Source organism: Chlorocebus sabaeus, chromosome 16, assembly GCF_047675955.1.
Source record: "Chlorocebus sabaeus isolate Y175 chromosome 16, mChlSab1.0.hap1, whole genome shotgun sequence".
Classification (NCBI taxonomy): domain Eukaryota; kingdom Metazoa; phylum Chordata; class Mammalia; order Primates; family Cercopithecidae; genus Chlorocebus; species Chlorocebus sabaeus.
Genome location: NC_132919.1, coordinates 10,589,472 through 10,614,534, shown reverse-complemented (window position 1 = coordinate 10,614,534; position 25,063 = coordinate 10,589,472). Strand labels below are relative to the sequence as shown.

Below are 25,063 nucleotides of genomic sequence, written 5' to 3'. Positions count from 1 at the left end.
GAATTTGCTCAAGAAGGGGAAGGGTATGCAGCTGGGAAGAAGTGAGGGTAGAAGGAAAGGGCGAAGAGGACCTGACAAAAGATGGCAGTCAAGGGTCTTGTTCTAGAGTCCAGAAGCTTCATGGGGTCCTGTCTACACTGGGTCACTACACAAGCTCTTCCTCCCACTGGGGCCCATGAGGACTTCGCTTTGACAGCATCTGGCATCCAGCAATTTGCCCAGGGGCCTCCTTCCTTGGTTTCTGAACAAGTCACCTGGAAAACTCACTCTCTATATTTCCATAAAGTTACAAGAAATGATAGCTGGGGACCCGGTCTGCTTGCATGACCACAAGGTGAGCGAACTCCCCTGCTTCTAATTCTTTTCTCTAAGGCCTGAGGGAGTGAAGATAAGATGATATTGAGTCAGCTAAGGTGCCCCAAGCTCTCTGCTTTTAGAAGATTTTATGGCAGAACATCATCCAGCTCAAACATCCAGTCTCGTCCCCAGAGGCATTCATTGTTCATCGTTTCATGTGCATTGTTCCAAAAAGTTTGTTTGTATTTATACCAACTGACCCATAACATTGGCAACTGTGTATTTCAGATGTGTTTCCAAACATTTAGAAAAAGAGAAGAAAAAAGCAAACAAACAATCTAGACTCTTAGAAGAAAACTGGGTAGCAGTCCCTGGGTTGGTGCTACGAAAATACTGAGTAATTTTATGCAAAATAACTTGTACCCAAGGGTGAGTTTCAAAGGCAGGGGAATGAATGATTTGGCTTAGTTGCCAAAGTCACGCTTCCCTAATTGCACAAAGAAAAAGCGTCAGTCAGCTTTTACAATTACCCTCCTTGACATCTACATCCCGCTTTCCTGATCACAGAGAGGAAAGAAAGCTAAAGTGGCTTGCAAAGAATGGGCCCCTGGGAGCAGAAAATGAGATTCTCTCCTTAAAAGCAAGGGGGAGGGAGGAGCGGAGAAGGCCAGATTGACAGAAAGAGCAGCTCAAGAGCTAATTAAATCTGCAGAGGAGCCAGATAGGCCTCCTCCCTGGTTCACTGCCAGCAACCAAAGCTTTTTGATGTTGCTCTGAAATCTGTGTGGGCAGGCCCAACTTCATGCCCAAGAAGGATTTTTACTACAAAGGCCAGAAAAATCAAGAGAGGAGGAACATAGGAAGGGACCTTGGGCAGAATGAAAACCACCATGTGACTGCACAGAGATAGTGTGAGAAGGGAATTTACACTCTCACCTTAATATCTAAATGGTTATTTTCGTAAATTATTTTGCTTTTATTTTTTTAAATACCATGTCTCACTCTGCTGCCCAAGCTGGAATGCAGTGGCATGATCATAGCTCACTGCAGCTTCAAACTCCAAGGCTCAAGAGATCCTCCTTGTATACAGCGGGGGACAAACAAGAGCGAGCCACTGAGCCCCGCCAAACTATTTTAACCAAAGGGAACAGGAAATTGTCGTCAAATGAGATCTTTGCCATCCATGCCGTGAATCGGGCACCATCTAGCGTCAGCTTCTGGAATTACAAGCATAGGCGTTTCTGGCTTCCGCTGGTCTTGGGAAAACTAAATCAGAGTAGCAGGATGTGCCCCTCGGCTTTTCTTTCACTAGGATCTTGCTATAATTGTACACCCACCTCTGGCCCCATTTTTGGGGTCTCTACAAAGGGCTAACACAAATAATGCTAATAATATTTTCTTGCATTCTTGTATCCTTTCAGAATGCACAAAGCTCTTTCACACATTTAATCTCACAGCCATGGCCAGGAGGCAGGCAGAAAGGTGCAATTATCCGCATCTTACCAAAGAAAAAAAAAATTGAGGGACCAGAAAGACAAACTGACCTGTTCAAGGTCAAAGGCAACTTAATGATGGAGCCAGTACCAAAATCTCCAGGCCTCAAGTTTAGTGTGGTTCTCCCTAATCCTCACTCAAGGGTCTCAGAACACACCTTACAGTGGTTACAATTAGAGGCACCTGTCAAGCTTCAGAAACACACCACCGCCCTGGTCCCACATCCAGAGACTGATTTAACTGGTGTGCTGTGATACCTACACACCAGTATTTTATAAAACTCTCCAGATGGGGCTGATGTGCAGCTAGCATTGAAAACCACTGTTAGAGAAATAAAACAGAAGAACAGAAAGCAATTATGCTGACATCTCAGAAAGCTATATTGCCACTAAAACACCATGCACACCAGAGATCGTCTCGAATGCCATGGACAAAGAACCCAGAACTGCCCCTCAGATCCCCATTTCTTCAACACACAGAGACACAAAGATATGCACACAAAGACACACACACGGACATACAAACACACAGATACACAGAGACACACATAGAAATATACACAGCCATAGACACACACAGCTGACAACTTCATAATACACTAGGGACATAGCCTGCTTTCCTGGACTAGGACTACTCTCCCTCCTATAATCCACACCCAACCTAAATGGGAGTGCCCCAGGTTCCTACTCTCCCAGTCCATGATGAAGGATCTCCTTCGTGTTTGTTGAACACTATTCATCACACTTGTCAGATATCAGAATTCAGGAAAATCTCCCAAACCTCAGTCTATTCCCTGCTACATCTGATCAGAGGAATGAAACACCCAGAATAATTTCAGGTCAACCAGCACATGCTGCCCAGGAAAATGCTCCCCCTGAGTTGTCCACATAGAAAACTGGAGCAACTGGATTTACAGACCTCCAAGTTTCACCTGTGTAAGTCACACAACGTTTTCTGTATTTGGCGAAGTCTAGGTTAAATTCAAGCCTACAGTCAGACATCTGCCTTCCTCCCCAGACCTGTCTGGCCAGACCCCTGGCCAAGCTGGAGCAGGCTCTGGCTATACCTGCATTGAAGCCAGTGATGCTGGGGTTAAGGAAGGTAACCGTATGTCCATATTCAGGCTTACCTCCACACTCGGGCCTAGGATGGCACCAGCATCAAGGCTGCAGGTCCCCTGGACATGAATGTCGGGCATCCATGCATCCATTCAATAAATATTCATCAAGGACTCACTATGTGCCAAGCTCTGGGTGCATAGTAGCAGAGCAAACAGACTCAAGTATGGGAGTACAGAAAATAAGATAAATAACAGTACACACACACACACACACACACACACACACACACACACACCCCAGCTAGTGATTAATGCTAGGAAAAAAAGCAAGAAAAAGCAAGATGAAGAGTTGGAATTCAAGGCCGAGTGGCAGAGGAGGTGTTGTCTAAGTAAAGGTGGTTAGGAGGCGGTATGCCAACATCTGGGCAAGGAATGGGGACAGGAGAAGCAAAGATCCTGAGGTGGCAGCTGGCCTGCAGTGTTCAAGAAACAGTAAGAAGATGAAGTCAGAGAGAAGACGGAGAGGAAGCAGACCAGTCAAGCTTTTTCAGCTTTGCAAGCCCTTTGGCTTTTACTTTGAGTGAGATGGGGCCACTTGGGGGAGACAAGCAGAGACAAAAGGAGAAATGAGAAGGAGAGAAAAACAAAGGGTAGAGAAAAACTCTGCAGAGGTCCACGTCTGAGAGGAAGGCAAAGGGGTGACAGCCAGTGGTGCCCGCTTTTCTCTCCTGCTTCCCACTCTCCCTCCCTCTGTGTCCTCTCTGATCACCCAGAGACTGCAGAAAGCCTGAGCAGGCTCCAGCCATCTCTTTCCTGCGAAGCCCTCAGCACTGCCCAGGAGGGTCCCAGCCACCTCCAGAGCTGGCTGCAGCCCCCGGGCCCCTGATCCCTTTTCTGATGGGTCAGTTCCTCTTGGATGTTGAAAAGCAAGGAAGCATGTGGGGAGGAGAGGGGCGAGGGGCCTTTGCTGTCCCAGCTGGAACAACCAAGGTTGGGTTCCACCTGCTGGGAGGTTGAGTCAGAAGGCCAGGGAGGGCTTCACCCCACATCACTCTCTTAGAGGGCCTCACCCATACCCCAGCTCTGAGTGACCAAGGGTTGAAGAAAGAATCCAGGCTCAGAAAATCCCTCCCCATCCATCTTCCTCAACCAGAATGGAAAGATGGATTCAGGGCCTGGTTCTCCTGGCAGTGATCCACGTTTGCTGAACTCCAACATCCAGACCAGTGACAATTTTTAAGGTCACCCTGGCCAGAATGTAGAGGAAGAGACCAACCACTGGCCAGGACCAGCATGACTAACTAGGCCTGGGGAAGAAACAGATGCTTTGAGGTAGATGAACCTCGTAGTGATAGAAACCAGACACAAAAGGTCACGTAGTGTATGAAATGTCCAGAATAGGCAAATCCATAGAGACAGAACATGGATTCATGGTTGCAGGGATTGGCGGATGGGGAGAATGGAGAGGAATTGCTTAAGGGGTGTAGAGTCTACATTAGAGGTGATGAAATTGTCTTGAAACCAGATAGAGCTGATGGTTGCTGCCGCTGCTGCAGAGCTGTGGCCTTGTGGGAAAATACAGGTCCAGCTCTGCACTCTTGGACAGAGAGCAGTGGGCAGGGGTGACCGAGAGCAGCAGTGGTGACTGGTTGGCCTGGCCTCCCAGGCACTGTGTGTTTTGGGCAGCAGGGAGTCTCCAGCCACAGGCCCCAGGAGCAAAGACTATTCCTCTGCTGTTCCAATGCCTGATTAAACTGACCTTTCAGGACAGCTAGGAAAACACCAGCCTGCTGAGTACTGGTTTCTAATGCAGGCCAGATTCTGTCTAGGGACAGAGCCCACTTGGGAGCCAGGGTTTGCCAGAGATCAAAGGAAGTTATCAAAGGTACTGAAGGAGGAAGGGAGGCCAGGATGGTGGCGAGCCTAAGAAGCTTTCTTTCTAAGAGGAAAGGCCAGAAGAACAGCAAGGTCTTAGCCAGACAAGGTGAAAGTTCAGGGAGATCATGAGTGACATCTTCGACCATCCAGACACCAGTAAGAAACCAGATTAATTCCTGACCCCCAGACAATAGAATTAGGACAAGTAAATGGAAATTAAAGAGTGGAGGTTTTACTCAACACTAAGAAAAACACTCTGGGTGGATGCAGTGACTTACAGCTGTAATCCCAACACTTTGGGAGGCCGAGGTGGGAGGATCACCTGAGACCAGGAGTTCAAGACCAGCCTGGGCAACACAGCAAGACCCCATATCTACAAAAAATAAAAAATAAATTAGCCAGGTGTGGAGGCACATCCCTGTAGTTCTAGCTACTTGAGAGATTGGGGCAGGAGGATCACTTGAGACCAAGAGTGTGAGGTTACAGTGGGCTATGATGGCACCACCACACTCCAGCCTGGGCAACAAAGCAAGATCCTGGCTCTAAAAACAAAAACAGAAACAAAACAACAACAACAACAACCATATTCTAGAAACTTATTATCTGTGAACAGGGAGGCAGGAAGGCAGCTAGCCCATGCCATGCCCCTGCAGGAAAAAGGAAATGGTGCTCTCCGGGCAAGACCACTTACAAATAGGCACCCCTTCAGGCTAACACAGCCCTTAGCTCTGGACCAGGTGAGCCCAGAGCCTGTGCTGAGCCACAACCTGGGCAGGCAGCCCTGTGTGAGAGCATAATGGGCTATCTTGGAAGCAGTGAGTTCAGCATGCTCCAGTTACTATGGCTACATAACAAACTATGCCAAAACTCAGTGGCTTTAAACAATAACATCACTTATTTTGCTCAGAAATCTGCAGATTGGACAGGGCTTAGCAGGGATAGGCTGTCTGTGCTCACTCAGCATCAGCTGGGACAGCTTGCAGGCTGAGGCCTGAAGTCATCTGAAGGCTCTCTCTCTCACCCATCTGGTGGTTGAGACTGGCTGAGGGCTGAGATTCAAGCTGCTGTGCCTGTGAGAGCACTCACAGATGCTTCTCCATGTCACCTGGGCTTCCTTACAACATGGCGGCTGGTGTTCCAAAGGTAAGTGGCTCAAAATAGAAAGAGCCATGTGGAAACTGTGTTGCCTTTTAGGATGTGTCTTGGAAGTCACATGATCTCTTTCTTGCCATAGTCTATCCATTGAGGAAGTCTTAAGGGGAAGGGAAATAAACTCCACCTTTAAACTGAGAGAGTGACTAGGCTCTAGAAGCACATGTGGGACTGGAACTATTGTTGCAGATACTTTCTGGAAAATATAATCTGCCACAAGGAGTGGGCAATGTGATCACCTGTCTGGCAGGGACCTGGGTGCACATGTGAAGGGGCAGCTACTGCCTCAAACCACCCCACAAATCCAGGTTCCCGAGAGACCGATATTCGGATACTCCATTTTTTCCTATAGGCTATCACTGTGGGATGCCAGAGTCCTACCAAAGCAATCAGTACTAAGGGGTCCCTCCTTTCCTATGGACAGGAAGGGAGGGCTTTGAGCCTCTAGCTTCCCTGACATATAACAGAAGCATCCTGATACCTCCACGGTTATTCCAAAAGTGTGGGGTTTAGAGATAGCCCAAATTGGGTTCCAATCCCGTTCTGCTGCTGTGTGCCTTTGGGAAAGCTACTTGACTACTCTGAGCCTATTTCCTCAGCCTATGAAATGTGGAAGATACAGAACTGCTGTGAGGATGAAACAATATATTCTGCATGTACAGTGCCTTGCATCAGAGCCCTGATGAGGCCAGGTATGGTATTGAGAAAGGTACTGTTGTGGGAACTTCTGCAGAGAGGGAAACTGGTACCAGCTGAGTATACAGCTGTCACACCGGCCCGTCCAGATTCAGTCCTGAAAACTTCCGCTCCATTCCCACCACGCCCTGGCCACACTTGCACCATATCCAAGGAGCAGCTCACCCAGATGCAGCATCCCTGGACAAGGAGCTTTCTGTTCCAGAAGTTTCCCCTCTGCAGTAGCCCCACAGCAGCTGAGGAGACTAACAGGATTAGGTTAATGAGCTCCCGGCCAGGGTGGCCTTCCTGTTTCTTAGGTGCTTGCTTTTTCCAGCCGGTGATTAAGAGGCAGGCCCTGCAGGGTGCACGTTCATTCCTTCCCATGTAATTGAATCTCCTCCCAATGGCCAGCTAAGGCATGGAGAGGTTAAATACATTTCCCAAGATCATGAAGCCAGCCAGGCTGCCATCTGAGCTCCTTGGGGACAGTTCCCAGATACCGGGAAGTATCAGACCCTTTGAAAGTGTGCTCGATTAGAAAGCTACTTTTGCATACTGGTGGCCCACCCAGCAGCTGCTTTCAGCATAAACCACAGATGATACCTCAGCCCCTTCTGCCCAGCATCCACCCAGTGCTGTCCATAGCACAGGCCTCAAGCTCAAAGCGCGGGACTTGGCGTCCTCACTGACAGTGGCTATGGGAATAAACTTGGAGGTGGGAGTGGCCTTGGGGGACCCCTTCAGCTGAGCTGCTGGGGAGCAGGGGCAAGAAGCGTGGGGAGGCAGCATGACTAGGTGGTAAAGCGCCGGATTCTAGAATCCAAACTCTACCACTTACTAGCTCAGTGACACTGGGCACGTGGTAACTGCTGTGCCTCAGCTCCCTCATCTGTAAAACGAGGATAATAAAATTACTTATCTCATAGGTTTGTGTGTAAACGTTTAAAAAGTAATTGACACAAAGCCCTGGCCAGGTGTTTGCTGCTGGACCCCTCTCTTGGTTCCTGGATTCCCAGAAGCTTTGCCATTGCAATGATCCACAAGAATCCAGGTTGCACTTCATCCCTTTCTCAGAACTGAGCAGACAGCAGCGGCATTAGTTGCTCGTGTCTGGGACTCCACGGAACGTGTGAACCCGGGAAGGGGAGGTGGTGGTGAGCTGAGATCACGCCATTGTACTCCAGCCTGGGCAACAAGAGCGAAACTCCATCTCCAAAAAATAGGTAAATCCTATGCAGTCTGTTAAAGGGATGTGTAGACAGTGTTTTGCAAACTGACCTTTTCTGAGTCCAAGTGGCTCCCTGAGGTGTTTCAGTAGTTGTGTCTGGTGGGAGGGTGCCAGGGCACAAGAGCACTTGAGACTGGCAGCTTTGCACTCGCATTTCAACCAATCCAGCTCAATTTTTGTCTATTTCACCATTAGGCTTCTGGAAAAGCTCCCTTGATGCATTCCAGAGCCAAAAAGGGCTTGCAAAACTCTGCTACAGCATAGTGTAATTGTGGGAAGAGCATGAGTTTGGAGTCAAACAGATCCAGCTATCATGCTAGGAGTCAAACAGATCCAGCTATCATGCTACTTCTGCCACTAAATTGGCTGTGTGACCCTAAGCAGTATACTCTGTCCGTCTGTGAAATAGGAATAGCAATGGTTCCTATCTTACTGTTACTGTCGTGAGAATTGAGATAATATGTGAAGTGCACAGAGTTTGTGGCATAAAAAGCAACAGCGAAGGTTATTTGTGATGATTATTTGCAATAAAATGAAATGCAAAAATGTTCACAGAGACACTTAACAGGGATTCTACACAGCATAATAATATGTGTGGAAAGGTATACACGGATCACACGTGAGAGAGAATGTATATATAAAAGCTAGCATTCATTTTTGCTGGGAGGTTGACTTGTCGGTGGTTCAGAGATAACTTTCTGCTTCCTCTTGGGGTTTGGGGTTAAAATGGGCATATATTTTAACAAAAACATTTTACTTCTATAAATTTATCAGAAAAAAAATCATCAACATCTTCAAAATGTATCATCAAGACTGCTTAGCACAGCAGGAGGCCACCTGGTGCATTAATAACGCTACATCCATAAAGGTAAATCCTGGCCAGACACGGTTGCTCACACCTGTAATACCAGCACTTTGGGAGGCTGAGGCGGGCGGATCACCTGAGGTCGGGAGTTCAAGACCAGCCTGACCAACATGGAAAAACCCCGTCTCTACTAAAAATACAAAATTAGCACTTACTTCCATAAAGTGATTTTATAGATTGCTAAGACAGACCCTGCATCTCTGTATCTGCAGGGAAGGTCATCTGATATTAATCCACGTTCCTTTTCGCTATGTCCCCACAGTCCGACAGAGGCAGACTTTATCTCTAGCCTACATGAGGGGTAGGATGTATATCATCTTCAGCATTCATCTTGTCCGCCAATGTTGGACATTGAGGAGATGATCTATTCATGTCAATATGATATATTTGGGATTGCTTAAACCCAACAGAGAATTTCTCATGGGAGCTGACGGAAGGATGCCAGCATCCCCTAAGCCCTGAGGACAAATATCTCCCAAATGGGGTGGGGACGAGATGGCCAAATGTGCCAGTCACTTTTTCTGTCTCCTTCGATAGAAATGCTTTTGCTTATTATGGGATGTCCTTGATATTGTGATAGGAAAGGACAGAATAGGAAAGGAATTTTAGAGTGTGAGAAAGGTCATGGCCCATACAAAACTATCTCAGTCCTGGGCGCTGTGGCTCACACCTGTAATCTCAGCATTTTGGGAGGCCGAGGCGGGCGGATCACTTGAGGCCAGTAGTTCAAGATCAGCCTGGCTGACAAGGCAAAACCCCATCTCTACTAAAAATACACACACACACACACACACACACACACACACACACAAATAGATGGTGTAGTGGCAGGCGCCTGTAATCCCAGCTACTCAGGAGGCTGAGGCAGGAGAATCGCTTGAACCTGGGAGGCAGAGGTTGCAGTGAGCAGAGATCACACCGCTGCACTCCAGTCTGTACAACAGAGGGAGACTCCGTCTCAAACAAAAACAAAAACAGAAAACGATCTCAGTTTTATATGAGGCTACATTATCTGGCAGCCATCAGGAGGCCAATGAAATGTCTTAAAAATCTTCAAATCAGACTGACCCCTGTCCTTTCCACTCTAAGAACACCACAACTACTGATAGGAGTGTGGGTGAGTGCATTTTGCAGAGAATTCAAGGGTTGACAGGATCCAGGTCAGGTGTCCAGGCCTGTGCAGAACTGTCCAACTTCTGAACTCTCTGGGAGGGTGGACATGTTCTACGTCTGTGCTCTCCCACAGGGCAGCCAGTAACCACGTGCAGCCAGTCAGTACTTGAATGTAGCTCATGGAACTTGGTGAATATTTTGCTGTTTTTCATGTTAATGATATATATTTAAGTAGCTGTATGTAGCTCGTGACTACCTTATTGGGCAGCTGAACATAGTGGTTAAGAACACCCTCTGGATCCAGACTGCCTGGGTCTGAATGACAGCTACGCTCACACTTACTTTGGGTAACTTATTTAACCTCTCTGTGCCTCACTTTTCCCAATCCTTAAAATGGGAATACTACTAGTCCCCAGGCTTCTTCCCAGAATCACATGAGTTTCCATACACACTGTGCTCGTAACAGCTCAAAGGAAGCCTTCTCTATGCTGTTGTGTGGATTTTCTCTATTTGCCCCTCCTGATCCACTCTCCACTCCTCTCTGCTCCGTGCTCCAGTCGGTTAGCCTTTATGGACCACATCAATGGTGCCTATTCCTTTGGACTTGCAGCTGGCCGGAAGCAGACAGTAAGAAGCACTGACAGGAAACTGAAGGCAGGAGCGGGGAGAAAGAGGTCAGGGTATTTACTCCCCATTCTCTCCTTGCCTGGTTCCAGTGGTGTCCCTCTCCACTCAAGGCCACAGCCCCTGCCAGGCAGCCCTCTCCTCCAACAATCCTTTCCGGATTCCAGTTCCAGCTCCAGCTCCTCGCCCCTGGAGCCCGGAAGTGGTAGGGATTGGCTCCTGGTTACTGTCAGCCCCGGTGCTTCCTCAAAGCCCTTGATTGGCTTCTCTTCATCCTATCCACACCCTGGTAAAGAGTTCCTTGACTGGACTCTCCACAATGGCTGCACCTGAGGGTGCTTCTTCACCTTCTGCCGGACCTGATATGGAGCTATTGTTGTGCCACTGTTATCATTTCACCACCCCTCAAACAGCGAGGCAGCCAGTGAGCGTGCAGGGGCCTTAGAGGCGTCCCCAGCACTGGTTGGTTTTCTCTTTCTGATGCACCTCCAGGTCTTATTCACTGATCTCAGCTGGTTGGCTGGGGACCATTAGACGTGGGAGATGATCATTAGTGAGAAGAAAATGTGTTTTCTCCACAAGAATCCCTATCCCCAGAGGACAGTTGGATGCACTTAGTTAGCCAGTCAAAGCCACAGAACGTTCTAATTGCTGCACTTCTGAGTTTCACATGGGGATACTGAAAGCTTAAATCCATTTATCCATTTTCTCTGCTCCAGTGGGAGCAGGTCCCTACCCCCTCCACAAGCCTGCCTACCTGTCACACCCTTACTCACAGCCATCCTGAGGACAGACAGGATTAACTAGGTCTCTCCTTAAAGAAGATACACAAGCTGTGACTCTGCCATTAGGTCTCGTTGGCTGGAATGACAAAGCCAACAGCCAAGGTTAAGGGTTGGGTTGCCAGGTGCTTGGGGTGGGACCAAGGGTGGACTTAAATGAGACTGAGATGAAAGCTGGAATGGCAGCGTTGAGCCTTGGGGTGATTTGCTCCTGTATCAGCAAAGATTTACCATTTGTAGGTGCTGGTGTGTCTGTGGGGTTTTCATACTTGTAAGTGTCAAAGAAAGTCCACTCTGGTAAATTTAAGGAGAAAGGTAGTAAATTGAAAGGATATCGAGTGGGTCCCCAAATGGCCACAAACACGGGAGAGCCAGATTCTGAGAATGGGAAGCTGACAGGGAGGCTAAGCCAAGCTCATGCCAAAGAACTAGCCACCCTTCCCCGCCATGTGAGTGTTGGGCTTCCCAGCTCACCGCACCACAGTTGCTTCTGGGAACTGAACCCTTGCAGATGCCACCACCGAAGCATTCTCCACCCTTTCTGCTGCTTTGGGTCACCAGCTCCTGATTCAAAGTATCAGGTTGGTGAGACTGCTTGACTGAGACAAGGCCACATGCCCATGTCCCCCATGCCAGGGAACTGGGCAAGCAGAATTTTGCAGGTTCTATGGAAAAATGGGTTTTGTCTCTCATCAAGATGCTATGGCAGGGTTAGATGCACATGGTGGCACACACATGTGGTCCCAGCTACTCAGGAGGCTGAGGCAGGAGGATCACTTGGGCTTAAGAGTGCAAGGCTGCAGTGAGCTATGACCATGCCACTGCATTCCAGGCTGGGTGGCACAGCGAGACTCTGTCTCTAAAAAAACATAAATAGGCCTGATGTGGTGGCTCATGCCTATAATCCCAGCACTTTGGGAGGCCGAGGCAGGTGGATCACCTGAGGTCAGGAGTTTGAAACCAGCCTAGCCAACATGGTGAAATCCTGTCTCTACTAAAAATCCAAAAATTAGCCAGGCATGGTGGTGGGCACCTGTAATCCCAGCTACTCAGGAGGCTGAGGCAGGAGAGTTGCTTGAACCCAGGAGGCAGAGGTTGCAGTGAGCTGAGATCTCGCCACTGCACTGCAGCCTGGGCGACAGAGCAAGACTACGTCAACAAACAAACAAACAAACAAAATAACAAGAACAAAAAACCACAAATAAGTAATAATTTTAAAATTAAAAAGTCAAAAAAAAAAAGATGATATGGCAAGGAATTCCTCTAAAATAGGACAGGGGTGAGGTGCTGAAGAGCCATTATAACAGCATATATGTGGATAAATAGCACAGCCAGTATAGCGTGAAGGAACTGACACTCTGGACCGGTAAGTCTCCAATGTTAATGTGCATGTGGATAAGATCACCTGAGCTGCTGGGCGCGGTGGCTCACGCCTGTAATCCCAGCACTTTGGGAGGCCGAGGCAGGCAGATCATAAGATCAGGAGTTTGAGACCAGCCTGACCAACACGGTGAAATCCTGTCTCTACAAAAAATACAAAAATTAGCCAGGTGTGGTGGCAGGCACCTATAATCCAGCAACTTGGGAGGCTGAGGCAGGAGAATTGCCTGAGCCTGGGAGGCGGAGGCTGCAGTGAGCCTAGACTGTGCCATTGTACTCCAGCCTGGGTGACAGATCAAGACTCCATCTCAAAAAAAAAAAAAAAAGAGATCGCCTGGGCTAATTCAGTAGATGTCCAGATTCACCCCCCACCTCAATAGGCCTATGGCAGGGTCTGGGAATATCAATGACTCTGAGACAGGTGGTTCCCGACTCAGAGTCCTCTGAGAGTACAGAGAAGGTTCTGACCTGTTCCAAGGAGATAAGCCGAGTCTTGAAGAAGAAAGTGGGGAGGGGAGGTGAATAGGAAGATGGCAATTTGGGCAGATGGAATGGGGTGAGCAAAGGCACCAGCATGAGATCCAGCATAGGGTACGTAAAGGAATTCAAAGAAACAGAAACTTACAAGAAACTAAAATGGCAAGAATGGGTAAGGTCTGGGAGGCAGGTATGGGCTGGGTTAACAAGGAACCTTTGATATCATTCCAAAGGAGTTTGGCTTTATCCTTTAAACCAATATTTTACACACAGATTGTGACCCTCTGTGGATCATGAAATCAGTGTACTGGGTCCTTGGCCATCAGTTTTTAAAAGTGATACAGAATATACACTCAAACTCAGGTCTTTTTTTGTGTATTTGTTTGTTTTGAGACAGTCTCACTGTGTCACACAGGCAGAGGGATGTCACCATCACAGCTCACTGTAGCCTCGACCTCGCAAGCCCAAGCGATCCTCCCTCCTCAGCCTCCCCAGTAGCTGGTATTACAGGTACACACCATCACACCCAGCTAATTTTTGTATTTTTTGTAGAGATGGGGTTTCACCATATTGCCCAGGCTGGTCTTGAACTCCTAGGCTCAAGCAATCCTCCCGCCTCAGCCTCCCAAAGTGCTTAGATTACAGTCATGAGCCATCGTACTTGGCCTCAGGTCAGTATTGATTCTTCTAAATTTTACTTCTGTTATATAAAGAAGTGTATTGTAAAATCGGTTGCAAAATGTAAAATAAATTTCTCTCAGTGGTCAAGGTCACAAATCTGTGAGCTTCTCTGTGCCCTTCCCATACCTGTCCCTTTTGATTAATTTAGCCAAAGCCATTTTCTTACCACCAAGAGAACAAAAAAGAAAGAAAGTCATTTGCTTACTGCCCGGACTAGTGAAAAACCCTGATTGATAAGCAACGCCCACTCTGTTGACCTTGTGCCTCTGGGTGATGATTAATGAGCTCAGGTTTCAAAGTGCCCTGCAACTATTTAGTGCTGGACAGATGTAAAGAATTAGAACCAGACAACACTGCCATCTCCCTTAAGTCCTTAGGATGTCATGTATTCATTCGCTCAGTCAGTGAACTTCCAGGGAGGCACCGTGGTGCTAAATTTGGCTATAAAGAGTACAGGGATGAATACGGCATGGTTCTGAAGCCACGCACACGCACAACTGTGATCCATAGTCAACCGCAATCTAAGATCCCCCTTCACAGATGAGGGAGCATTTGTGTGGATGTGAAAAAGCCAAGGTGGGATTTGGATTGAGATGGGCCAGGAGACAGGAGGAGGACGGTGACCAGGCAGAGGGGACAGGCATGAGCAATGCCCCAGAAGGGGCCCCCCTGCTAGACTACTCAGTGGCTGCAAACAGCCTGCCATCCATTCCTCGTGCTCTGGACAAGAGAAACGGGGTGGGGAGGGGCCAGCTGAGGCCTCCTTGATGGGGGCAGAGGGCTTAGCTCAAGGAGGTATGAAAATCAGGGCACAGACTTGAGCTGATACATAGCTGGAGCACTTAGGAAGGAATCTGGGGGGCTTAAAAGCTGTCCCATTAAAGGGAGGGGAACAGAGTAGACCCGTGGCTCAAAAATAGGTATTGAGTGCCTTGTCTTCAAAGCCCTCTCCAACTGCACCAGCAGAACTGGTTACTGCCTCCTCTGTGTCATCCCTCTGCTTCCCCAAGGGTAATCATCCCTTCCTTGCTTGTTTCCCCAGAACTTTGAAAATCCAAGAGGACAAGAACAGTATCTTGTTCACTGTGCCTGTTATATGGTGCCTTGGATTCAGCAGATCCTCCATAAATGTCGAATGAATGAATGGACCGGCCCAACGTCCCTCTTCCCCAATCTTCCCCTTGACATATCAGACCCAAATACCATATACACTTCCACTCTGCCTCAGAATCTACCCACTTGGTTCCTTCTCCTTGGGGCTGTGTGCAGAGCTCTTGTTTACCCTGTAGATAAGCAGAGCCCAGGTCTGGTCAAAGGGAGGTGACCACATGGCCATGAACCGGGCAGGGGTGGAAAATCCCAGCCTGGCCCCAGGCTGCCAGGCCCAATGCCACCCGCAATCGCCTTCCCAACACACATAGGAAACTCCTGGGGATAGAAGACCCCCTTTATTTAGCTTCAGCCTGAAGGACTACCCTTCCTTTGGATGGAAGACAGTGGGTGGGCGTGCCTGCCCGGGTCCTTCTACCACATCACATTCTACCAGACCCCTTCAGGGTCTGAAAAGGGGTTGGCAGACTTTTTCTGAAAAGAGTCAGAGAGTGAATATCTCAGACTTTGCAGACCAGATGGCCTCTGTCGCAACTACTCAGTTCCACCCTTGTAGCAAGAAAGCAGTAGAAAGAAGACAATGAATGGGCGGGGCTGTGCGTTCCAGTGAGCCCTTATTTATGAAAACAGGTGGCTGGCCTGATTTGGCTTGAGGACAGTAATTTAGAACTTGGCCCTGCCAAGTCCCCACAGAGTCCACTCCACCCCCGGGACAAAGAGTTCTAGAGCAGCAGTTCTCAATGTCGGGGTGATTTAGCCCCCATAGGGGACATCTGGCCAGGTGACATTTGGTGACATTTCTGGTTGTTGCATCTGGAGGAGGGTTACTACTGGCATCTGGTGGGTACAGGCCAGGGATGCTGCCCAGCATCCTACAGTGCACAGGGCACACAACGAGGAATTATCCAGCCCAGCATGTCCATAGTAGCCAGGTTGAAACATCCTGCTCTAAAGCGGTGGCTCTCAGAGTAGGGTCATTATCACTGGGAAATTGTTAGAATGGCAAATCATCTACCCCTCCCCTGCACTGAATAGGAAACCCTGGGGGTGGGGCCCAGCAATGTGTGTTTTGACAGGCCTTCCAGGTGACTCTGATGCTAAAACTTGAGAACGCTGCTGAAAGAGACCAAGGGGGCCGAAGGAGAGGGAGGGAAGGAAGGCAGGACGGGCAAACTCAGAATCCCCACCATATGCCAGGTTCTGAGCCAGGTAGAGGCCTCCAGGGCAGTGAGACATTGACAATTAGGAGACACAGAGAGAAGCCTCAAGGTGGCAGCAGGTGGAATGGAGGAGCAGGGAGGGGGCCAACCCCAGACACAGGGCCCAGGCGAGGATCCCGGGATGAGAGGGGCTCAGCTAAGTCTAGAGGAGATGGAGGAGATCCCAGACCAAGGTGGGTGAGGACAGCAGTCTTGGTGGGGAGAACAGGGTGACATAGAAAGGCAGGGAAACCAGAGAGAGAGAGAGAGAGAGAGAGAGGAAGAAAGGGAAAGAGGGGGAGGAAAGGAAAAAGAGCAGGGATGGGGACAGAGAAAGGGAGAGAGAGAGAGAAGAGGGGTAGACAGGAAGAGAGAAAGGGAGAGAGAGAGCGAGGGAGAAAGGGGAGAGGGAGAGAGAGAAGAGGAGGAAGGGTAAGAGAGAGGGAGGGAGAAAGGGAAAGAGAGAGGGAGGGAGAAAGGAAAAAAGAGAGAGGGAGAGAAGGAGAAAGAGAGAGGGAGGGAGAAAGAGAGAGAGAGGAGGGAGAGAGGAAGAGAGAAAGGGAGAGAGAGAGGGAAAGGAAGAGGGGGAAAGAGAGAGCAAGGAAGGGAAAGAGACAGAGGGGCAGGGAGAGAGAGGAGAGGGCATAGAGAGGGAGAAAGAAAAAGGAGAGAGGGAGGGAGGGAGAGTGGGACAGAGAGAGAGATCCCTCTGGGAAACTGCAAGATATTTAGTAGCCTCTAAGAGGCAGGGTTGTGGGGTGGGAGTTGGAGTGAAGCCAGACAGAGTGACAACAGCCAGGACAGAGGGGCCCTGTTGCAGGCCAAGCAGCTCACAGTGGTTCTCAACCCCTACTCAACCCACGAATCACCTGGGGAGCTTTAAAAAAAAGTAGCCAATGCCCTAGTCTCATTCAAGATCCACTGAGTCAGAAAGGCGACTGGGAGACCCGCAGGGCGACAATAAAATGTTCTTAAAGCTCCCAGGTAATTCTTCTGGGCCCCCAGGGTGGAGAGCACCTGAGCTGTAGCTGAGGAAAGAGGGAAGACATTCCCTCTATTTCCTTTGATTCTCGAGGCACTCCATTTTATAAAAAAGAAAATCAAGGCTCAGAGAAACTAAGCGACTTTTGCAAAGTCACAGAGCAAGTTGGTGACGGGACTGAGATCTCAGAGACACAGGACACAGAGATCCCGGGGCAGGCAGGAAGAGCCCAGCAGAGCTCCTTTGTCCCGCTCTGTGGGGGGATGGAGGAAAATGATGGAGGAAGGGTCGGAGGATCCTGACTTATATCCAACCACGGAGTGAAGAGCCTGGGCTTGCAGAGGCCTGGGCTCCCCAGTCAGTGGCCTTTCGCGACTCCCCTCCCAAGTGGCACAAAATGGGCCCTGCATCCACTCCTTCCCCCAAGCCTCTCTCTACAGGTTGGACCCAGGCATGCTTCACTTTTTGGTGAGGTTGGTTCCGTTTTGCAAGGACAAATGCTCCCCTGGGCGATGACAGCTAAGGGGCTGTTGGAAGCTCTTTGCGGTTTGCAAAGCGATTTCACTCAACGTTAAGAGGCCTCCCGTGTGCTGGCTCTGTGTTCAAATGTGGATTATACAGGTGGTCAGCTTTCCAGTGTAAGAGATGGGAATGTAATGAGACAATAATGCGACCAAGGGTAGCCCCAGGTGTTCCAAAGGGTACAGGTAGATGAGGAGGACCAGCCCCCAGGAGTGCACGCAGACTCAGAAAGCTGCTGGGAGGAGGGACAGCTTGAGAAAGGAACAGCAGGGCCCCCAGGTGGAAGAGGAGGAAGGGGAAGAAAGGCCTTCTGCATAGTCTTATTTACTTCTCACCACAATCCTGAAAGGTAGAGCTATTGTCTCTGTTTTATAGCTGAGAAAACGGAGGCTCAGAGAGGTTATGTAACTTACCCAAGGTCACACAGCAAGGACCTGGCAAAGCTGAGACTCAGGCTCCTCAGGAAGAATCCCATGCCCTCTGCTGGCAGCATGGAAGTGACTAGAAGTCAGGAGGGGACTTGGAGCACGGCTTTTACATTAGGGGCCTACAGAAAAGCAGATAGCCATCCAGTTACTGTGATAGCCAGAATATTTCCAGCATCCTTCCCCATCTTAATTTTTATAATTTCTCCTTCAGGGGAAGATCAGCCAACTGAGGCAATTATTCCAAGTTTCCAATAGACATAACCCTGGGAGGTGAGAATTCTTTTTTTGTTGCTGTTTGTTTGTTTTGAGATGGAGTCTCACTCTCTCACCCAGGCTGGAGTGCAGTGGACGATCTCAGGCTCACTGCAAGCTCCACCTCCCAGGTTCACACCATTCTCCTGCCTCAGCCTCCTGAGTAGTGGGGACTACAGGCGCCCACCACCACGCCCGACTAATTTTTTTATATTTCGTTTAGTAGAGACAGGGTTTCACCATGTTAGCCAGAATGGTCTCGATCTCCTGACCTCGTGATCCGCCCGCCTTGGCCTCCCAAAGTGCTGGGATTACAGGCGTGAGCCACCGCGCCCGGCCGAGAATTCTTGTATAAGTCTTTTCTTCATGAGGGATTTCACAGAGGACTCCAAGATAACCACTCCTGTTCTTCTCCCCAGCCCCTGCCTGCCCCTGCTGATATTCTAAACTGGAAAATACTTCTGATTTGAATATTCTCCCTGTGTAAATTTTCTTCCCTGGCATACTTTCTGCTAGATTTCAAGAGGGAACCAAAGATGTGTATCTTTGCAATTTAATTAAAATGTGTTTGCTCGCTGGTTAATAAAGCTGGTTAATAAGCTTCACCACTGCTCACACCTTTTTCTGTGCATTTTCCCAGCTGTTTGAAGCATCCCCTCGATGGCTAACTGGGCCGGGCAGTTATCCAAGGTAGAGGGCGACCTGTGCTGCCAGAAATGCAGTGACCAGGGCCCCCAACTGCCTGAATGATGCCAGTACAGGACTCCCTAGTTGGGACCCAAATTAAACAGAAAGGAGGACATGCCGGGTGCAAATTAGATGAGCAAATAGTACAAATGTCATTCACTCTCTACACAGAAGGAAATTGACCAAGCAGCGGATGGTTCCCTTGATGAGTGGCTTTGAGATCACGGGACAGAAAAATGGAAAGAGTGAGCAGCCACTGTCTCCCAGGCAGCCCTTCCCGGCCAGCCCCTCGGGGAAAAAAGCACAGACTCCTGGAAACAGCCAAAGCGTGGGGTCTGCACAGCTGCCTGGAACAAAGAGGGTCAGAAAAGAAGTCAGCAGTCCGTGTCCCAAAGCACATCCTTCCCGGATGATTTTCTTTATCCAAGCTGACTCACACACCCTCACCCAACCCCACCCAACCCCACCCAGGACTCCCAAACCAGCGAGTCCTTTATGTATTTTCTTAGAGTGCAGGTGGTAGGGAGATAGAGCACCTCGAGCAGCCTGAGTGGTCCAGCCAGCCCCAAGTTCAAGTATGGCCTTCACTTCAGACTTGGTTCTTAAAAGAGCATATTTTCTAGAAAAGTGGAGGAGGAGGAAACGTGAGGCCAGCAACTAGGAGGCAAGTCAGAGAGTGGAGGCAGCCAAGTGGGTCCTAACAGAAAAGGGGGGGCAAATCCTCACATCATCAAGCCCTGTTTGTCTTCAGCACAGGCAACGTATTGGGTCATGTTCTTCACTTCTCAGAGCTCCACATGCCTCGTCTGTGGAATCGGTCAGTTACAGTTCCTCCCAAGCCATACGGGTGCTAAGAGGCTCTCACACCTGAGCACACAATAAAGGCTGCTCCTCCCTTGCTCCATCCTCCTCCATCACAGGCGCCTGGTAATTTCTCCCGCGTGCTTCTGCTTTGCAGAAAATTCCTATTAGTCCTTAGCTTTCCTGGGAGTGGATGGCTCTCCCAACCCAATAAAAAACTACTGAAGGCCGGGCGCGGTGGCTCACACCTGTAATCCCAACACTTTGGGAGGCCAAGGTGGGTGGATCACCTGAGGTCAGGAGGTCAAGACCAGCCTAGCCCATGTGGTGAAACCCCAGCTCTATAAAAATATAAAAATTAGCTGGGTTTGCTGGCAGGCGCCCATAATCCCAGCTACTCCGGAGGCTGAGGCAGGAGAATTGCTTGAACCCGGAGGCGGAGGTTGCAATGAGCCGAGATTGTGCCACTGCACTCCAGCCTGGGCAACAGAGCGAGACTCTGTCTCAAAACAAAACAAAATTAAAAAACTACGGGAGGTCAAGGACTGTTTTAAATTCCCCACTGTTGCACGGCATATGCAACCCATATCTCAACCAACTTAATATTCCCAGAGATATACACATATTAGTGGCTCAATAGATAGATACAGTGGAGATACCAAAGTATACCTATTGAATGAATCAGTGAGTGAGTGAATGAATGAATGAATGAATGTAGCCTCCTCCCCAGGGTCCTTTCTCTGGGCCTTTGTAGCCCAGAGCTCTGAGTAATGGCTCCAGTGGGGTGGGCAGGGGCCAGGCTGCTGTCCTCTAGAGAGAGGGGTCAACAGCACGTCCAGAAGCTCCCCAGGGTAAACGCTGACACAATGCCCACAACAGCACTGGGAGACTCTTTTGTCTCATCTGCCCTTTGTCCGTGGTTCATGTGCCCTGGGGCTGCTAGGAGCCTGTGCCGTTGCTAGGGAACCACCTCACTGATCATTCAGGAAAGGAGGACCTACAGCCACCAGGGCTCAGAGGCCCAGTTCTGCTCCCTGCTGCTGAGAGGACCCTGCGGCGATTTGTGATGAGACCAAATGAGCCCTCACCTGGACCATCCCTTGTACTAACTGAGAGCTTTGTCCTGTGCTCAATACAGTTTACCCACGGGATGAAATTAGAAGCCCAGGTTCTCCTGGAAAGGAACAATGGCTTCCAGTCCCTCCCCTCCAGGGAGAGAGAGCAGTGGCTGCTCAGTCCTGTCTACTGAAGGAAGTGATGGCCAGGCCGCAGCCTCGAAGTGTGGAGTGGTGTTTGTGCCCTGATGTGTAATCCCCAAGGGAAATGGATAAATGATTTTTCCTACTCCCTTTTCTTCTTTAAATATTTTCTTAAGAGACAGAGTCTTGCTCTGTCACCCAGGCTGGAGTGCAGTGGCGTGATGATCATGATTCGCTGCAGCCTTAACCTCCTGGGTTCAAGCAGTCCTCCCACCTCAGCCTCCCTAGTAGCTGGGACTATAGGCACGAGCCACCACGTCCAGCTAACTTTTTAATTTTTTGTAGAGATGGGGTCTCACTGTGTTGCCCAGGCTGGTGGTCTTGAACTCCTGGCCTCAAGTGATCCTCCTGCCTCTGCCTCACAAAACGTTAGGACTATAGAAGTAAGCCACTATGCCTACCCTCTCTCCCTTTTTAAAACCACTAATTCTCCACCAGGGGTGATTCTGACTCCCCATCCTCCCGAGGGTCATGTGGCCACATCTGGAAACATTTTTGATTGTCACTCAATGCTGGTAAGATTCTCCAAGTCATGACGAAACACAGATATCCTTATAAATGATCCCATCACCAGGAATTTGTTTTTTAAATCCTTACAACAGCCTAAAGTGTAGTCATTATCATCCCCGTGTTACAAATAAGGAAACTGAGGCACAAAAGGGCTTGTTGAAGAGCACGGTTGCAGGTTGGGTTCCCGGAGAAGCAGAACCTGAGACAAAGCTCCGTGTGCAGGACTGCCAGGAAAAGACGGGAAACATTGAGCTGCGATGCCGTCTTAAAGAAGGTCTCAGTCAACGCTGAGGAGTTTTGGAGCTGAGCTGACCCTTTGGAGTTGTCTCAGGTTGGGTAGAGGGAACCAGGCCTTTACACCCTGGCTTGGATCAGTCCCCGATCACAGGCTGCCCTTGGAAAGAGGCATGACTTTGGGACAGGCCTTTTTTTTTCAGATGAGGCAATCCAAGGCTGACGGCTAAAAGCCACCTCTGGCGGCACTTCCAGGACCTGGGCAAATAAGTCCTTCATTCCTGAAGAGGAGTCTGGTGCATTTCACAGCATCTACCAGTCACTTCACTAATAAGGCCAGAGGTAGAATTGTGTCCAGATCCTCTGCTCACCCCTTTCCCTTTGCCATCAAGTCTCTATCCTCAGCCTCTGATTTACAAGGGGACCAAAAGGCCCCAGGAAAAGAACTCAAGTAGTCTCCATGACTGGAGTTCTAGCTGGACTAGAACTCAGCTGCAGGAGTGAGGGCTGGACAAGAGAAGCCCAACTGTAGGGCTCGGGATGGTGCAGCTGCAAGGCCCAGAAAGGAAGAGAACTTGCTTCTGGTCACAGGATGGACCACCTTTTACACCCTCAGACCCCATAGTCCTACTTGGCCTCCTGCACTCTCTCCCCTTCCAACCCCTACAGACCCTTACAGGATGGTTCCATCTCATTGCTGCAGGACTCAGAACCTAGAATTTACGTAATCATGGGATTTTCGCACTGGAAGTTAGTAATCTCCAGTGTTTTCCCCTGAGGAGTTGAAACCCAGGTGTGCACCGTGCGTTCCCAACAGCACGGGAGTAACTCCTCTGGGGACACAAAGCTGGAGGTGCCACTGGAACCCAGGTCTCCCAACTCCAAGGTCCTGGAACCACGACACGCTGCTGCAGGCAGCAAGACAGATAGACAGTGCTGCTTTACCAGGCACCACCCTGCCCTTTCCTCTCTGTGCCCAGCCTCCCGTACTCCTCAAACAGTGTGGAGGTGAAGAGCTCCTCTTCGCCCCTGTGCTCTGCTCATTCTCAGGTCTCCTGTTCCCTACCAGGCTTTTTCAGACCGCCCCCTTCCCGCCCCCACCACCATCACCACCACCCAGGCTAGGTCAGCTTCCACCCCACTCCTCGCTTTATTTTCCCATGACATCCTGTAATGATCCATCATGCATATTACTGTTATGTGGTTAATCAACCACTGTGCAATTGGTTAATATGTTCGTGGTTAATCAACCACCGTGCAATTGCTTAGTCAACGTCTATCTCATTAGAATATAAGCTCCCATGACTGTGGGACCAGAGTTGTGTCATCCACCAGTGTGCCCTCTACCACCAAAAACGACTGAACTAATGAAGAGTCCATGCTGTCTTATATGTTCTCCAATTCTTAGCCACAGTTGTCCTGACTTCTTAGACAAATGTCAAATGCCTCAAAGGCACACAATGAGATTTCGTGAGTGTCCCCACCTCCTCAGCACCTAGTCCAGTGTCAAGCACAGAGTGGCCAATCGCTGATTGATTGATTGATTTCTTGCTGCCTGAACCTCCGGAACACCCCCGTCAGGAAAGGGAGTGAGGGATTCTTGTGCTTCTCCAAAGACTGAAGGGCAGAGGCCTCAGAAATTTCTGGACTGAGCCCCGGCAGAGGGGAGGAGGTAATTAGCTCAAATCACATTAACGTGGTTCTCAGGAAATGGCTGCTGAATTAGCCATTCCAGCCGCAGCAGCTGCCTCTTTTTAATAGGACATTAATGCTCATTCTGAGCAATTACTGTATTTGCAATGGTTTCTTAATGTTCAGCTTCTGGAGCCCTGAAAGGAAAGGGCTTTGTGTTTCCAGTAACCAGCTCTCCACTTTAAGGCAGAGGAATGAGCTGGGGAAATGCTCCTGGCCAGATCAGGGAGCCAACGCCCCAGTCAGTCTGGAGAAGAAGCCAGGGACTCCAGGCTCCTGTGCCTGGCTTCTCTGACCAGCTGATACCTCCAGGACCTTGTTAAGAGTGGGCCTATACAAGAATGTCTCCATGCACAAGGGAGCCTCACTGAATCTTCTCTACTGCTCCCTGCAGTTATGCAGCTGCCTAAAGCCAGTCCCTGCTAAGTGCTCCTAACAGCATCCGGTACCTCTCCCAGCACAATGCTTACCATACTTATCATTTTGATTCTAATAGCATTTCCCCTCTTGATTTTAGAGTAATTAAGGTTCACTGCAAAAATAAAGCAAAGTGTAAAATAAGCCAACAGATCACATCTCTGATGTTTTCCTATGCATAGGCACACATAAAGATATGTAAAGACTGGCTTTAAAAAATGGAGCCGGCCGGGCGCAGTGGCTCACGCCTGTAATCCCAGCACTTTGGGAGGCCGAGGCGGGCAGATCACGAGGTCAGGAGATCGAGACCATCCTGGCTAACATGGTGAAACCCCGTCTCTACTAAAATTACCAAAAAATTAGCTGGGCGTGGTGGCGGGCGCCTGTAGTCCCAGCTACTCAGGAGGCTGAGGCAGGAGAATGGTGTGAACCTGGGAGGCGGAGCTTGCAGTGAGCCGAGATCATGCCACTGCACTCCAGCCTGGGCGACAGAGTGAGACTCTGCCTCAAAAAAAAGAAAAAAGAAAAAAAAAAAAAGGAGCCAATCCAACCATCCACTCTGCTATGGGACAATGGGGTGACCACTTTGTTTTAATTGCTTATGTAACTGTCTGCCTTTCCCTATGAGATGTAGCCTCAGCTTGGGCAGCACCCAGCCAGGCTTACTACTGCTTGTTGGCAGAGTACCTAGCACATAGCAGTCACCCCACAAATGATAGCTGACTAGATGGCGTGTCAGGTAGGATCCTTTGCGTTGCAAGCAACCCAATTAAAGCACCCAATTAAAACTGACTAAAGAAATGTAATAGCTAAAAAATCTTGGATGTTCAGAAATAGTTCTAGCTTCAAATAAGACTTGATCCAGTAACTCAAACCATGTCATCCACTACCTAATCAACCTTTCCCTCTCTCTCTGTACCTGTCTCCCACTCCATCCTATCTTGTATGGCTCCTTGGGTTGGCCCAGAACACCTAGGCAGACAAGACCTTGTTCTTACACCACATGGTCCAGATAAGAACCAGCTGTTCTCTCATTAGCCTAAATTGGGGCACACGACTTTCTCTGAAGCCATCCCAGTGGCCAATGCAATGGCTAGATCTGGGGTGGGGTCCATCCCACCAAAGTCCCATGGGAGGAACTGGAGAAGGGAAAGGAAAACAGACACTCAGTAGCAATGAAAGATGAAAAGATGACTGGACACGTAGGCAGGTGGATGGAAGAATGAATCAGCGACTAAGGAGAGCAGCAAGAGGAGCTAGT

At 49.3% G+C, this 25,063-nt stretch overlaps 1 long non-coding RNA gene across 1 annotated transcript in view; it reads right to left on the bottom strand.

Annotated features, from left to right (window-relative positions):
* The window catches only part of LOC140708599 (uncharacterized), a 223,212-nt gene that overhangs the window by 180,223 nt on the left and 17,926 nt on the right, over positions 1 to 25,063 (bottom strand). The window contains exon 2 of the long non-coding RNA XR_012088742.1: positions 17,936 to 18,069. This is a non-coding gene — a long non-coding RNA (uncharacterized lncRNA). The remainder of the gene's footprint in view (positions 1 to 17,935; positions 18,070 to 25,063) is intronic.